At 40.1% G+C, this 16,513-nt stretch overlaps 1 protein-coding gene across 3 annotated transcripts in view; it reads left to right on the top strand.

The window, feature by feature from the left end:
* stard13b (StAR related lipid transfer domain containing 13b) overlaps positions 1-16,513 on the top strand; it is a 195,210-nt gene that overhangs the window by 93,103 nt on the left and 85,594 nt on the right. Inside the window, exon 1 of one of the 3 annotated variants that reach the window (XM_060826142.1) lies at positions 8,034-8,096. The exons of the other annotated variants lie outside the window; for them this stretch is intronic. The gene's annotated coding sequence lies outside the window, so the exon portion shown is untranslated. Of the gene's footprint in view, positions 1-8,033; positions 8,097-16,513 lie in introns of those variants that run through there. 3 annotated transcript variants of the gene reach the window in all.

Below are 16,513 nucleotides of genomic sequence, written 5' to 3'. Positions count from 1 at the left end.
CTAACAACAGTGGTAAGGAAATTACTGGAGAAAACAATGAAGGAGAAAATATAATGCCCATTTAGAAAGGCTAGGTTTGATAGTCATCATGGGCTTTCACGGGGAGGTCATGCTGAAATAATCCGGTGGAATCTTTCAAGCAGGTGAACAAGTTTTGAGATGAGGGTAGTGCAGTTGATGTAGTTTTATATGGATTTAAGCAAGGTCTTGAAAGGTCCCACGTGTGAAACTGATCAAGTAAGTAAAAATTCATGAGATTCAGGGTAACTGGCCAAGTAGGATCCAAAACTGGCTTTGTGCAGGAGACAGGGTGGGGGTAGAAGGATATTTGTATGACTGCAGTCCAGTGTGAAAGGGATTTGTGCTGGGCCCCTTATTTTGTTTGTGATATTCCTAGATGTAGTTGAGAATGTGGGGATGCCAATAAATCTATTTGCAGATGGCACAAAGGTTGGCCAGCTGGGTGAAAGTAAGAGAAAGGTATTACAGGAGGATATAAATTGATTGGGCAGATCGATGGCAGACTATAACCTTGACTAAATGTGAGGTGATGCACTATGGAAGAAGGAACAAGACAATGGAGTATTCAGTGAATGGCAAGACATTAGGAAGCTCAGAGGAACAAAGGATCTTGAGGTACAGGACGGGTTAACATTGTTCTTGAGGGAAATGGGATGCTTGCATTTAAAAGTCATGGCATAGATTATAAAATCAGGGAGATTATGTTGTATTTCTACAGACCTTTCGTTTGGCCAAAGCTGGAGTACTGTTTGCAGATTTGGTCACCACATTATAGCAAGGACGTGATTGCACTCAGCCACCAACCATTTAAATTCATTTCGTTAAATGATCGTCACAGGATGTTTTCAAATTGTCACTTGCTAACTTACACTGGCTATATTTCAAAAATACTTAGTTGGCTTTACTGGACATCAAAATGCTTTTTAAGATTATGAAATGTTAATGCGTGACTTTTATGAAATTCACATGGATGAACTTGGCAAATCAATCCCAAAGTTGAACATATTTTGCTGTTGACAGTAAACAAATGTGATAGCCATTCAGTTGTATTTGCATTTATCCCTCTATGGGGTTTTACACCCATATTTCTATGAGTATATAGTCATTTTGGTGCAGCATCATCTGTAGGATATCTGGAACCTGTGCAAAAGGTGATAAGTGGCTGTCATTCTGCTTCAGCAATCTAGTTGATGAATTCTTAATAAGTAGCATGGAGTCAGAACAGGGAAGTATTAATTACAACATTTTAATTCCATGCCAAATCAGTTTAGGAAATAATGGCTTTTCTTGGTTGAGTCACAATCCTAAAATTGGTCTCCGTTCTGGATCAGGAACCCAATAAAGGACATGATTAGATATCATGTGATCTTCCTGAAGGTATCAAATTAGGATATCGTCAGTGAGTGATAGCAAGTGGTCCAGGGAATCCGGAGTACCAGCTGTGGTATCTGGTTGACTGCCCCAATAGTAAAGGTGGTGCTGATGCAACAGTCAAGAGACAGCAAGGATGCCTCAAGATGGCTTGTAGTTGCAGCTGTTAAGTTCCAATGGGTCCATGTTGAAGTTACAGAGAAAAAGTGACAATAGACCCCTAGCCTACTGCTAGTAGGCTTCCTTCAGTTCATTTCTCATGGGGTGTAGTGGGACATCAGTCAGATCCCAGCAGTGTTGTTACCTTTCTTTCCCCCAATTGGTCCATTTAATGGGCCTAATTGACTTTGTTTGCTACTGTCCCACCATAGGGACCCTATCTCCAGAAGCAATAAGCACTCTAACCACCATCTCCGGCTGTATTCCAACATTACTTTCAGACCAGTCTCCTGAATTGTTGCAGTGGATCAAGGAACATACAGTTCAATGAGAAGGAAAGAAAGTTGTGATTGAGTTATAATTAAGACACACAAAGTGTTCAATTTGGGAGAAATAAAATATTTCAGTGATTTAAATGCAGAAGGAATAAGAATTCCACATGTGTAAGATGTTGAATTTAGATGCTAAAGAGCTTTCTTAGTTTTTTAAAAAAAAAGTTATGCAAGTACCATAGCACCCCTGTTTTGCAAGTCCCTTGCTGAGATATTAATGCAACGCAGTTTCTAGAGGGGGAAATCTTGAGCAGTAACTTAAAGACTTCTGTGTTTAATAAAATCTGAGCCAAGATACATTCGTGTGTTAGGATCCCATCTGATGGTAATACTGGACAATTCAAATCCCAGAAGGAAAAATGATTTGATAGATCATAAGTTTAATTTTGTAGTTGTTTATCATGGTGGTTAGTCATAGAAATATATTCAAACAAGGCTGTAAATGGTTTTTTAAAACGAGAGTTAGTTTTTGTGTAATATGATAAAGATAAATCAAAACGTAAACAGTGAAACAAAGTTTCAACTTGCTTCCCAACACTTGCATTTTATACATTATGTAATTCCAGAGAGATTTCACTCATCTCAACTTTTCACTTATCTGACGACCTCTAGTTTCTTTTTCATAAACTGTGGAGACCGTTTTACAATTCCCTTTTTTCAAGTCTGCTGGCATGAATTTTTTTTTTACAGTTCTGAAAGCTTAACGTTTGTTCTAACAATTTGAAGGTTTCTATCCAAGCTCTGTAGCTGTGTCACCTCAAAACCCCTTAGTTACTGTGACCAATGCCCCTGGGCTCCCCACGAAGATAAATTGCTCTCCGTTTTGAACTGATGGCCCAGTTCTTCTGAAATGAACATTTTAACCTTTTTTGTTCTGCAGTCAAAACACAAATGCTACATTTCTGCCATGTTGTAAATTCAGCAATATAAACATTCTGTCCATTAACACTATGGAGTTCTCCCAAGCACTTGACTATAGTCACATGCTTTTTTTTGGAATTAATGCACTTGTGTCACTGTCCTGAATTACTTTCTGACCTGTTTTAAAAGAAAAACTTCCAAAACTGATCCAGGCCCATTTGCCTCTATTTTGAAATCCAAATTCCAATTATACTTTTTTTTTCTATATACACCTTTTAATTGCATCAATACATGGAACACATGAGAAGTGTTGAGTAATTGGAAAATGGAGTGGATACGTTGACATGATATCTGATTGATTGATTGATTGTGTGAAATATTTTTGTTTAAGCAATTGTCATTTGAGGTACTTTTAGCTGCTGTGTGATTGAATGAATCTTTTGATGAGATGGAAAATTTTAATTATAATAGGTTTTCTGCAGCCAATTCATTTACCTTCTAAATAATCAACTAGAAAGGAAAATAGAAAAGTTAAATACTTTAAGCAAAAATAAAACTCACCGTAAACTCAATGAAGTAATTTTCTTTATAAATAACTAAAGACACTCATTGTGACTCCTCAGTGTTGAGGTACTAGTCATTGCCAAAGTTGTTTGGATAATTTTGGTTTTCTTGGAACATGCTCAGAGTAGAAATGGACTCCGCTTGACATATGATGAGCCAATGCAGGTACAGCTCTCCCTCCAGTTTGTAATAGAGATTTTAAAGTTCTCTAATTTGCTTCTATAAATTTGACTGTGGATACGTGAATGTATAGCCACCAAATCTAAATATTTGTTATTTGGTGCCTTAAAAGTCATATACTACCTAGATTAGCTTTTGAGAATCAAGTTGTTCCACAAGTATATCACAGTTTAATGTGGGACTATTATGTATTAATAATTTTCATCATTAAGCAAATGCTGCGATCTTTCCACTGAACTTTATTTCAACAATTCTGTTTTGTAAATGCCATATACCTTCCAACAAGGAATAACCTTTCACAAAAAGCTTGGAAAGGACTTTAGCAGATCTGTTCCTAAGCAACTGGAACAATACATCGGTAACTATAAACGTGTAAGACCCAATGCTTCTCTTCAATCAAACTCCACTGCTGATCTTTTGATTCTGTCAGTTGTTACACCTCCCATGGGTTTGTCATTGAAAATAAAAGGCTTATGACGTGAGTGAATGCTAAATGCATGAAATTTTCTCTTTTTAAAAAACAACTGCATTTGCAGTGATTTAGTTGCTGTATATTGTGCCTGTAAACATCGCTCTTAAATTGTCCCTACAAATAAGAATGTTAGGGTGTAGATTTTGTTTAGAAAAACATGTGTAGTCAATCAACTGTGAAGCAAGGCTTGCATTAATCTGACAACCGCTCCTCTGGGTGAAGCACAGACAACTTACTGTTACACCCCAGTGTACGTACACATGTAGCCAGTTCCTTAACAACCTAACTAATGACATTTAGGTACGATTTTAGGATTCCTTAAATAATATTTAATCTCTTTGTGGAATAGTGTTTGAAATGTATAAATGAAAACAAATAGGTGTTCAAGTAAACAGTCAGCAATGGAAATGTATGGCAAGTGTTAAGGTTGGGCAACTTTTCAAACTATTGATTACAAAACAACAGTGCTATTGAGCACCAGAAAGTAGAATTGAATTCTGTCAAATGTATTTTGTATTTTGAATGTATTAATTCATTGTTCCAATATCTATAAATGATGATTTTATTATTGAAACAAAAAATGCTGTGCATTAATATGGAGTTATTTCATGCTACCATCAGGAGCAAAGGGATTTCGCTGTCAACAACAGCAATGGTAATTTTGTCTCCCTAACAACAGGACCCATGATTGAACTGCAGCAGAGACTGACCAGAAACACATTTCCTTTTTTCAGCACCTGAGGCAAAAATCATGGAGCCGTACCTTAGCTAGTTTCTGCCAAGATCAGAAACTGGTAGTGTAGGAATGTCCAAATGAGATCTGCGCAAAATATCAGTGCATTAATTCTCTGCTTTTGGGATGAGAAATTGAAACTGCAGGTTGAAATTTTTTTTGCAGTATGTAATCCTATGTGGCAAATCATGGAACTGAACAGGCAGCTACGGAATTGGTGATGACCAGCCTAGAGTAGGGGAAAGTGGGTAGTACAGGAGTCCCCTGTGGCTATTCCCCTTGCACAGTCATCTACCGCAACAGTTTCCAAAATGGTACATCTGTTAGAAATGATAGCTAACTTGATGGATATGCACCTTCATGTGGTCTCCTCTACATTGGGGAGATGAGACACCTACTTTGCAGCGTGCTTCAGAGAACATCTGCAGGACGCCTGGATCAACCTGCATCAACCAACCCCGCTGCCCCGTGACCAAACACTACTTCAACTCCCTGTTGCACACCATCATGGACATATGCAAGTCTTGGGCCTCCACCACCACCAAACCGTTACCATCTAACGCCTGGAGGAAGAACACCTCATCTTTTGCCTCTGGACTCTCCAACACACAGCATCAATGCGGATGTCACCAGTTTCCTCATTTTCCCTTCCCCACCTTATCCCATTTCCAACCTTCCAAATCAGCAACACACTCATGACCTGCCCCACCTGTCCATCTTCCTTCCCACCTATCCACTCCACCCTCCTCTCCAACCTAACACCATTACCCCACTTCTATCCACCTATCCACACTCAGCTACCTCCCCCCCCCACATTTAGCTCATCACCTCCTCCTGATGAAGGGTTTTTACCCGAAACGTGGATTCTCCTGCTTCTCGGATGCTGCCTGACCAGCACCACGCTATCGACTCTCATCTCCAGCATCTGCAGTCCTCTCTTTTGCCTAGCTAACTTCATAGAGCGATGGCTGATCTGCACAAAAGCAGAGGAAGAACAACAGGTCTAGTGGCGGGAATTGAATTCTAAAGGAAATGGACAGGGGTTCTTGTGGCTGTGAGAGACTCCAGGACAATATGTTGCCTCCCTGGTGATATCATTAGTTATGTCACTGAACAATTCCATGACATTCTGAAGGTGGAGGGTGAACATAAAAAAATCATGGCACATGTTGGTGCCAATGGCATAGATAGAAAAAGCAATAAGGTACTGCAAACTTTATTAACAGCAGGGAAGAAGCTGTATTTGGAGTGCTAACTTCAAATAATGTTGATCTTGCTTTGTACATGTCCTGGGTAGCTGTAACCTTGTATACCTTGCACTGTCTAAGCATCCTATGACCTGTATGTCCTTATTTACTAAGACTGAACTGTACTGCTCACAAAACCTTTCGCTGTACATAGGTATATATGCCTACAATGAATCAAATCAAAACTCAAAACAGAATTTAGGGAGCCATAAACTAAATTAAAAAAAAACACTGTCCAAAATGTAGTGATCTCTGTGCTAGTGAGTATAGAAATGGGAAGTTACTCCACATGAATACATGGCCAGCGAGGTGGTGCAGAAAACAGTCCCAAAGATTTTTGGGACTTTGGGACTGCTTTTGGGAATGGTGAGACTTATGCAAGGCATCTGAATCACAATGGGACCAGCATCCTTGTAGCAGGTTTGCTAGTGCTATTGTGAAGGGTGTTCAGCAGGTGAGATGCACAGCCAAAGTTAGACAGCAAGTTAATCAGGAAGGCATAGACATTATAGGCCAGTTAAGGCACAAGGGAGCATGACAAGGTGAAATGATATTTATTTTCATGCAAGGAGTCTGATGAACAAGGCAGATGAATTGAGGGTCCAAATTAAAACATGTTTTGGGGATACTACGTCATTGCTGTTACTGAGACTTGGTTGAGAGAGGGATGTGATTGGCAGCTCAATATTCAAGGATACAGGGTTATCAGGCAAAACTTGGAAAGAAGTATAAGAGGAGGAGGTGACATAATTTTGTTAAGTGAATCAACTACAGCAGGCGGTAGGGATGACCTCTTGGGCTCCTCAAGTGAAGCCAAATGGTTAGAACTTGAAAAACAAAAAGGAGGAATCGCCACCTGTCCAGGAGAAACCGAAGAGCCGAGGTAATAGGCTAGTGATAGCAGGGGATTTCAACTTCACCAGCAATAAGTGGGCAGTCATAATGTGAAAGCTTTAGTGATCAGAATCCATAAAATGTATCCAGGAGAGTTTTTAGGTACTTCGGCCCTCTAAGAGAGCAAATAGTTCTGGATATAATTTTAGGTAATGAAGCCAGGCAAATGGTTGAGGTATTAATGGACAATCATTTTTCATTATAGCAGGTGTAACTCCATTAGATCCAAAATTGTTATTGAAAAGGACAAGCTTGGGCCTGAAATCAAAGTTCTAAACTGGGAAGGTTGGTTCTTTAAGATCAGATATGATTTGGCCTGGGAATGGACTGGGAGCAATGCTGTTAAATAAACCTGTATCATTATTGGAACATGTTGGCCTACATTCTCCCCATTTCCTCCTTGAATGTGCCCTACTGCTCTGACAAGGGTGGGACTGACAAATCCAGTGAACCCTTGCTATCAAGAGATTGGATAAAGAGAAAAGGTGAAGCTTATGGCAGATACTGTGGGCTCAAAACTGTAGGAAGACAGAGGAGTGTGCATGGGGAAACTTAAAAGGGGTGTAAAAGGGTAATGGCAGGTAAAATAAAGGACAATTCTAAATTTTTGTTTCATAAGTACAGTAAGGGTACAAGGATAACTAGGAAAAGGATACAGCCCATTAAAAACCGCAACAGTAATTCATGCATGGAGCCTGAGGATTGAAGTAGGGTTCCAAAGAAATAGTTTTGTGATGGTGTTCACTAGAGAAGATGATGTGGATATAGAAATCAGGGCACAGAACTAAGATATACTTAAATTAGCATCGACAGAAGAGATTCCTGAGTGGACTGGCAGATTTACCAAAATAGCAAAATCTCCAGGGCCCGATGATGTGAATTTGAAGGAAATAGGGGCACTAGCAATAATTTTCAATTCCTCTCTGCCCACAGGAAAGATGCCAGAGAACTGCAGGACAACCAATGTGGTAGCATTATTCAAGAAGGGAGGAGGGAATAAACCAGGCAACTAGAAGCCAGCCTCAGTCATGGGCAAGTACTAGAAGTAATTTTGAAGGACAGGATTAATCTGCACTTGAAAAGGCAGAGATTAATCAAGAACAGTGAGAGTGGTTTTGTTAAGAGGATGTCATGTCAGACCAACTGGATTTAATTTTTTGAATAGGTGACCAAGTGTACAGATGAGGGCAATGCACCTGATATTGTCTACTTAGACCACGGCACCGCCTTTGAGAAGTCCCCTCATGGGAGACTTAGTGAAGGTAAGTGCCTATGAGATTCAAGGAAATTTAGCAAATTGGATGCAGAATTAATTGAATGTCAGAAAGCAGAGGGTGATGATAGAGGGGCGTTTTTGTGACTGAAGCCTGTGTCCAGTAGGTTCCACAAGGATCAGTGTTGTGGCCTTGCTGTTTGTGGTGCATATATACAGATTAGACGCGAATGTAGGAGGGTTAAGTTTTCAAATGATATGAAAACTAATGGAGCGATATATAGGGAGGAAGATAACCTTAGATTTCAGGAGGATATAGGCAGGCTGGTCGGAGGGTTGATCAGTGGCAGATGGAATTCAATTCTGATGAATATGATGTAATCAACTTGGGCAGGACAAACAGGCAGTAGGAAATATTATGAACAATAGGTTCCTAGATACCATCAAGAATCTAAGGGACCTGGGTGATTTTGTAAACTGAGCTCTTAGGTAGTGGCAAAGGTAGATACAGTGGTTAAGGAGGCATGTGATATACTTGCCTTTATTAGTTGAGGTATTGAGTTGAAGAACAAGGAGGTTGTGCGGAACTGTGTAAATTATTGGTTAAGCTGCAGTTGGAGTGTTGTATGCAGTTCTGGAATCCACATTCGGAGGGATGGGATTTACTGGGGAGGAGACCTACCGAGGTGTTGGGCTTGAGAGTTTCAGTTATGAAGACAGAGTGGACAGCCTGGAGTTGTTTTCCTCCGTGCTGTGGGGACATGTTGAGATTGTAAAATTGTGGGACATAGACAGGATAGACAGCAAGAAACTTTGTCCCTTTTGAGGGATTTAAGGTAAGCATCAGTACATTTCTAGGGATGCAAGGGAAAAAAAATGTTTCACCCAGAAGGTGGTGGAAATCTGGAACTCACACCTGTAAGGATGGTAGAGGCAGAAATCCTCAACATTTAAAAGGTGGTGTTGTTATAGAGATAATGTTACTGAAATAGTTTCTGGGTTTCTAAGGTTAAGGTTCTGGGGACAGGGAATCAAATCCTACCATGGCAGTTGGTGATAATCTTCAGTAATGATGACCATGAAACAAAAACTATTTGTAATTTATATTTTTTTAAAAAACCTTCTTGTGGTTTACTTCAGTAAAGCCTTGATAAAGGCCTACAAGGAATGCTAGTCCAAAAGGTAAGAGCCCATGGTATCCAAGGCAAGTTGACAGACTGGATCCAAAATTGGCTTGCAAACAGGAGTCAAATGGTGATGGTAGAGGATTTTATTTTTATTGGAAGCCTGTGACCAGTGGCGTACCACAGGGATGTGTTAGGACCCTTGCTGTTTGTTATGAACATTAGTGACTCAGGTATGAATGTAGAATGCACATTAAGTGTGCAGATGACTCATATTGGTGGTGGTGTTGATGTTGAGGAAGATTGTCTCGAGCTGCAGTCTGATATTAATCAGCTGGTAAATTGGACACGGGAATAGCTGATGGAATTAATCCTGATAAGTGTGAGATGATGCATTTTAGGGGGTCCAATTGGGGAAGGATATACACAATGAATGGTCAGTCCCTGGGGAGTACTGAGCAGCAAAGGGACCTTGGTATACAAGTCCATAGATCCCTGAAGGTGTCCATACAGATAGACAGAGTGGCAAAGAACGTATAAGGGTTGTTAGCTGTCATTAACCAATGTGTAGATTATAGGAGGAAGGATATATTACAACTTTTATAAAATGTTGTTTAGGCCATGATGGAATACTGTGTACAGTTCTAGTTGCCACACTATCGGAAGGTCACAATTGCACTGGAGAGGATGCAGAGGTGATTTACCAAGATGTTGCCTGGGATGAAAATTATCAGTTATGAGGAGACACTGGACAAATTGGGTTTGTTTCTCTTGGAGCAGAGGAACTTGAGGAAGTATCTGATCGAGTGGCATAGACAGTAGATTGTTAGAATCTCTTCCATGGCAGGCATGTCAAAGACCAGAGGGTATAAATTTAAGGTGAGGAGTGAAGTCTTAGAGGAAGTCTGAGGGGGGGAGAAAAGTTTTTCACCCAGAGTGTAGAAGAAGTCTGGAGTATGCTGTCTGAGAGGGTGGTGAAGGCAGGCACTCAATATTTCACAAAGCAAAGTTTGTGAGAAGATTTGTAACTCGGGTGTTCGTTGTTGTAGTTCTGTTCGCCGAGCTGGGAATTCGTGTTGCAGACGTTTCATCCCCTGTCTAGGTGACATCCTCAGTGCTTGGGAACCTCCTGTGAAGCGTTTCTGTGATATTTCCTCTGGCATTTATAATGGTGTGTCTCTGCCGCTTCCGGTTGTTGGTTCCAGCTGTCTGCTGCAGTGGCCGGTATATTGGACCATTGTCTGAGCAGTGTCCTTATGAAAGGGTATTGTGTGTTATGCAAGCTCTCTTGGGATATGCTCTTTTGAAAGCATGATCTTTAGATAAAGCCAGAAGATCGTATTTAAGGGAAGCTTTGGAATCCACTTACAGAAATGCATGAAAATGGCCTTTTCTGCAAAGGTTGCGATGATGTTATATATTGTAGCATAGTAAATTTTGCTGAGTTTTAGGGTAACAATACTATAGATGTAACATCAGGTGCAATTAGAAAACAGGAACTTTGACAACATGTCATCAGTTTGGCTCATTGTAATGTCTTCAGCAATCATCTGTGACATCATGGTTTTCTAATCCATCATTGTCTCTCCAGTTCTTCCTTTTGTTAGTTTGTAGAGGTTACTGATGCCTCTTCTACAGTTGGGTTTGATGGCATGTTCCTTTCCACCTAATGAACCCACTGGCTGCATCTTTATATATTTTCATCATGGTTCTGAACAAAATCTTAGCTTAAGGGGTGATGACAAACAAATTCCACAGCTTGCATCCTGACATGTTTATACGTGTTTTATCCATTTTGAATTGGCTTGAGATTTCCAAACCTGAAACTGTAATTCGCCCTGATTTTGACACTGCCCACCCACCAAGAATAGAGTGCTTGTGGGGTTAAAATGACAGCCGCTTAGAAGGTGCTGTGTCTGCACACTTAACTGCTGAGTTTTCAGCAGTAGGGAGACCATTGGGCGTCAAATGTCAAAATCTTGGGATTGAATCATACAATCCGGTATAGAGTTTTAGTTGGGGTTGCTTAATTACAAGCCCCAGTGAAAACCGTTTAGGCCAGAAGGAGTTTGAATAAATATTGTATTTTAATATTTAAAAGGTACCTTGTGGCTGGGAAGTTGAAATTTTGAACTTTTTCTGCTCAAACTGTATTTGATGTTAAAGATAAACTCAGGCAGTCCTACTACACTATAAGCAGCATTAGAGTGAACCGGTGGTGGTTTAACCTGAGGGTCACCATGCCACATGTGTGGGGAGAGGTTGAGAAAGACTGTCCTTCATGGTAACTTCAGCCAGTGTAGAAAATGATAGCTGAATAAAGTTTCTGACATCCAACTATATTTAAATGCTTGCTGATTTCTTCATCTGGTGCTTGTATGTCTGCTGCCCTTAAAGTCAAAGATGATACCAATTATAATTGAGTTTCTGTCATGGGTTTTCTGTTAGTGAACAGGCAGATTCTTGACCTGCACATTATTGGCATGCAAGACAGGATAAAGTGAGGTCTGCAGATGCTGGAGATCAGAGCTGAAAATGTGTTGCTGGAAAAGCACAGCAGGTCAGGCAGCTTCCTGAAGAAGGGCTTATGCCCGAAACGTCGAATTTCCTGTTCCTTGGATGCTGCCTGACCTGCTGCGCTTTTCCAGCAACATATTTTCAGCTCATGCAAGACAGGATATCCCACAAGATAGTGAAATCAGGATAGGCTTACTTCTTTCTCCTGCCATCACCCTGTCTTATCATCAAGATGTGTTTCAAACTTGATGCAGCTTGCTGGACATGTTGATATTCAGAACTTTTGGTAGCAAGCTGTTCCCAGATACTGAATATCAAAACTGACTGACTTCAAGGAGAGCTTCACTGTGGCACTAAAGCTTTTTCTCTATGGATCACTGACCATTTGAGACTTGAGAAAACTACACATGGCATGGATGATGGCTTTCTGCTATCCGGGACTGTCCAGGCCTTTGCAATTTGTTTTGCAAGCATTTGCCTGAATGCTGCTGAATGCTCCTTTTGTGGAAACGGATTCAAGAAGGACATCCCTTTGACAGTCTCCAAGTGAATCCAGAGGATGTAGCAGAGGTGTTTAGGAAGAACATTTCTGCTATTCTTATGTTCCTAACGACATTTCTCACTGCAAGTCTCACTGCAGTACAGAAGTGAGGTGACAACTGCACATACATTAAGTCAAGCCAAAACGAAGCACTGTCTATCAAACAAGTGAATGGTGTGACATATAAATTTCAGTGCCTATACGATGCACAGTATAAAGTCATAGATTGCAAAGACGGGCGAATCGTATCAAACAGCATATCACAATGGCTGCACGCAACATCGAAGCTACTGACTAACCAACCAGCCTACAAATGTAAAACTCTCAATATAGTGTTCAATGTTAGATAAGATTTGGCAAATGAACATTTGCTGCACAATCCTAAATGTGCAGAGAATTATACAGACAATCTATTTAGAATTATTAGTCGGGTTCACAGTACAGCACACTTGTGTGTACTGGAAGCTATATTTTGTATATATTCTGCTTGGAGTAAGCAAAAGAGGTGATAGCCATTTGCTGGTTCATTTCTAAACACAATGCCTTGATCAATCAGAGTCAAGATGCCTTGTTCTAAATTTTTAAACCTTAGTGATTAGCTGTTGGTCATAATTAACTAGCTTCCATCAACATCTCCACCATTTACAAGTCCACAGGTCAAACAGTCAATACACTCCTCAGTATAGTAGAAATGTTGTTTTCCCTTCATTTTGGTATATTTTGTAAATTGGAGACAGAACAAAAAACATATTTTCAGCAATGCAAGGAGTTTGATTAACTTGCAGAAATCTTTGCCAAGCATTCATTGCTGCCATTTAGAATAGGCTGAGCTGGTACAATTGATCTGGTGTTGGATCTTCTTATTGATGGTGGTCTTTTGAGAGAGTGTTACCAAATTATGGGAAGTACCCAACATTTGCAGAGTATCCCTGACAAAATATAGGAGGTACAGTATTTGGCTGCCCAGATGTGGATTGATAAGTTGCTTTTCCCTCAAGGAAAAGCAGAGTTTCTTGAATGCAGAATTGAAGAGATCGAAACTGGCTCACAAACCTGACGCAGGATGGGCATAAGCTGGTCATAATGTATTTCTATTGTCAGCTTTTAGTTTTGCCTAAGAGGCAACTAGATTTGGAGTTTTCCATCTGGATGGTGTTTACTGACACCAGACAGCTTCGAAGCGAATAGCTACTGTCAGGTATAATTTAACCACCTGACACCACCTCAAGGGTAACAAGGGATGGGCATTAAATGCTGGCCCAGCCGGTGACACTTGCATCCCACAAGTGAATATATTTTTTTAAAATGTAACATGGGGACTTTCATCAACTTTGCTTGACTATGGTCTGGAGTTTGAAGATATCTGTTTCAGATCTCCTGCTTGATGCAGTTGCAGTAATATCATGATATAGTTCCAGGATTATGGAGAAGTTTCCAGAACATGCAAATCTTTGTAACACAATTCACACAACACCCCAGTTCACTAGGTTGGATCAGTAAATGTAATGGAGAGTTTCCAGCATTGTTCTCAACCCCTTTCTTTGGCAGTAAAGGCCATGTTGCAGGCTCCACTTAAATTTCTAAAGCCGTACCATCTCCGAGAGGGTTTCCTCAGTCACAGGAAATAGCTGATTCAAGAAAATGTGCGCCTGGATTTCCCTGCTATTGCCAAGAGGGAAATGCATAGATAATTCTCACAGTATGCTTTATCTCCTTGAAGATCATTATTAATAGTCTTCCCATACCACAGCTGCTTCTGTATAATTTATCTGAACAATGTGGTGATGATTGATAAACTGCAGTTTTTAGGCTTCAAACTTTTGTTTTCTTTCTTTCATTATATTGACTGTGTTACACCTTTTTTTTTCTAATTAGCATTTCACATGACCAGAGAATTAAGAGTAGTGGTGCCAGTTGGTCTATTTGCATTGTTCAAAGCTCCCTAGCTGATCACCTGACACTGTTTTCATGTATAAGAAGACTGGTGACTTTATCTTGGGGAAAAAAAGATAGATAGTCTTACCGGACCAGAGGTTGATCTGTCATTAGAAAGTGAAGACCTGAGAGTCACCATGCCACAGGGGAAAGGTTGAGAGGGAGAGTCTTTCAGGGTAACTTTATCCGGTGTGCGAATTGATTCTGTGCTGTTGACATCACTCTCTATATTGCAAACCAGCCATCCAGCCAACTGAGCTAACCAATCCCCACTGTCCTTGGCATGTCTATTAAATAAATGTGGTCAGGTGAACAAGCTTCTTGAGTCAATTCATTTTTGAATGCTTTGCATTGTGTACTAGAAAATGATCTCCCGAGATTAAGGAGATCAAATCAAAGACTTTGTTATTTAACACAACTGCATTTTTGTATGACAGATTAAATGGTGGAAGTTGGTCGAACTTTAATAGTGACAGCAGAAGTTCATCATTGGAGGAACCGTAGCATTACCAGAGTCTGAAATTCTGTTTTAATTGGGGAGCCAAATTTTAACATCAGGCATTCAAGAGATAAACCTTCCACCATTCCTTTTGAATAGTTATCACGCATTAGTGGTGGCTGGTACAATTTTGCAGGATAGGTTTAGCTTCAATTCTTGGAGAAGGCCATTGTCTGATGCTTGAGGAAATCCAGCAACATGCTTAACAAAAGTTGTCTTTTTCCCCTGATCTAAATGTGCACATTCTCCTGATTTAGAACAAACTCATTTACCACAGAACATATGTGCAACTTCGTATGTGCCAAGATTGATCGATCCCACGTGTTTGCAGAAGAACTCAAAAAAATTAATCCATTAAAATCACGCAGATTACAAGGTCAAACACTGGTAAAATTTACACTGGTACCTGGCATTAAGGCAGGAAAAGATTCCCACTAACTAATCAGATTGACCACTTATTGACTGTGCTTTAGGTACTGTGACCTATTTGCTCAAATCAGAGATTGCCTTGGAATCCCTTGACCCCAGTGAATGCTCATTTACTTGAATTACTGGTTTATGGCAGCAAAGGTGAGGAAGGGAAATAGCCAGACCTTAGGCATAATGTGGATAATTATTAACTGTCTGCCAAATTAAATGACCTACTTTGAGAACATAAGGTAAATGTTTCATTAAATAAAAATGGCATTTTAATATATCTGGACAAACCTTTCCACCTTTGAGAAAACACTTTTATCCAATGCCTGGCTGAGTTAAACATTTAGGCCAGTCCCTTTTTTAAAAAAAAATCAGTTGAGTATCTTGCAGGAGTTCTATAATTTTGTGTATTGTTTAGGTATGCAGTATTACAAAATTACCCCCATTTTTTGGAACATTGTTGCAACATGAAAATCCTATTGGATTATTGTTTCAATTCAAATTAATTGTAATATCTGAGTGACTTTTAAGAGTATTTCCGTGTCTACCTGATTGCTTAAATTTGATTGATCATTGATTGTAATTGATTGAGAAGGGGTAGACTGGTTCCCCTCTTTTTTCCATGTTTAATTGCAGAGGGATTTAAAAAAAGTTTGCAAATTCACTGAATGTTTAACTGCTTAAATGTTGTTATTATAAATAGCACACACAGGTTTCCTTAGAAGTTCTATAGATATTGGCATGAATTGTACTTTGTACCAATCTAAGTAAAAATCATTTTTAAAAAACATTCTGACTCTTATACATATCCGTTTCAAGGGGAGGGCTGTCTCAACATTTGACCGGATTACATTGGAAATTGAACTGAACGAACTATAGAAATACCATAACTGTAAGAGCAGGTTAGAGATTGGGAATGGACGACGTAATTGGCAGTCTCTCGCAGACAAGTATGACAAGTCCACTCTCAGGATGAATCCATAGGTGGCTGCACAATCTCGGCTTCTGCAGCTCTGCCACACTTGGGGCAGAAGGTAGTCATGGGAAAGGGGTGGGTGGGGTGTTGATGTGGCAGTACGCTTCTTGTGTTGTTTTGCCTAGCATCAGCTTTTTATCAAACGCAAAATTGAAGGTGCATGATGCCTTCCCAGATCCTGCTTCTCCATTTTGGACAGTCTCTGGCCAGTGATTTCCAGGCATTGATGGGAATGCTGCACTTCGCCAGTGAGGCCTTCGGTATCCTTGAAGCGCTGCCATTTCAGAGCTGGGAGCAGGGTGCCTACTTGGGGAGTCTCATGTCAGTTATGCAGATGACATGTCCAGCCCATCGCAGCCAATTAAGGGTGGTCAGTGCCTTGATGCTGGGGATGTTGGCCTGGTCGATCATGTTGGTGTTGGTACATCTATCTTTCCAGTGAATCTGCAGGATCTTG

This window comes from Hemiscyllium ocellatum, chromosome 6 (genome assembly GCF_020745735.1).
Source record: "Hemiscyllium ocellatum isolate sHemOce1 chromosome 6, sHemOce1.pat.X.cur, whole genome shotgun sequence".
NCBI lineage: Eukaryota > Metazoa > Chordata > Chondrichthyes > Orectolobiformes > Hemiscylliidae > Hemiscyllium > Hemiscyllium ocellatum.
The sequence above is the reverse complement of the archived record's forward strand: the minus strand, read 5'-3'. Positions and strand labels throughout refer to the sequence as shown.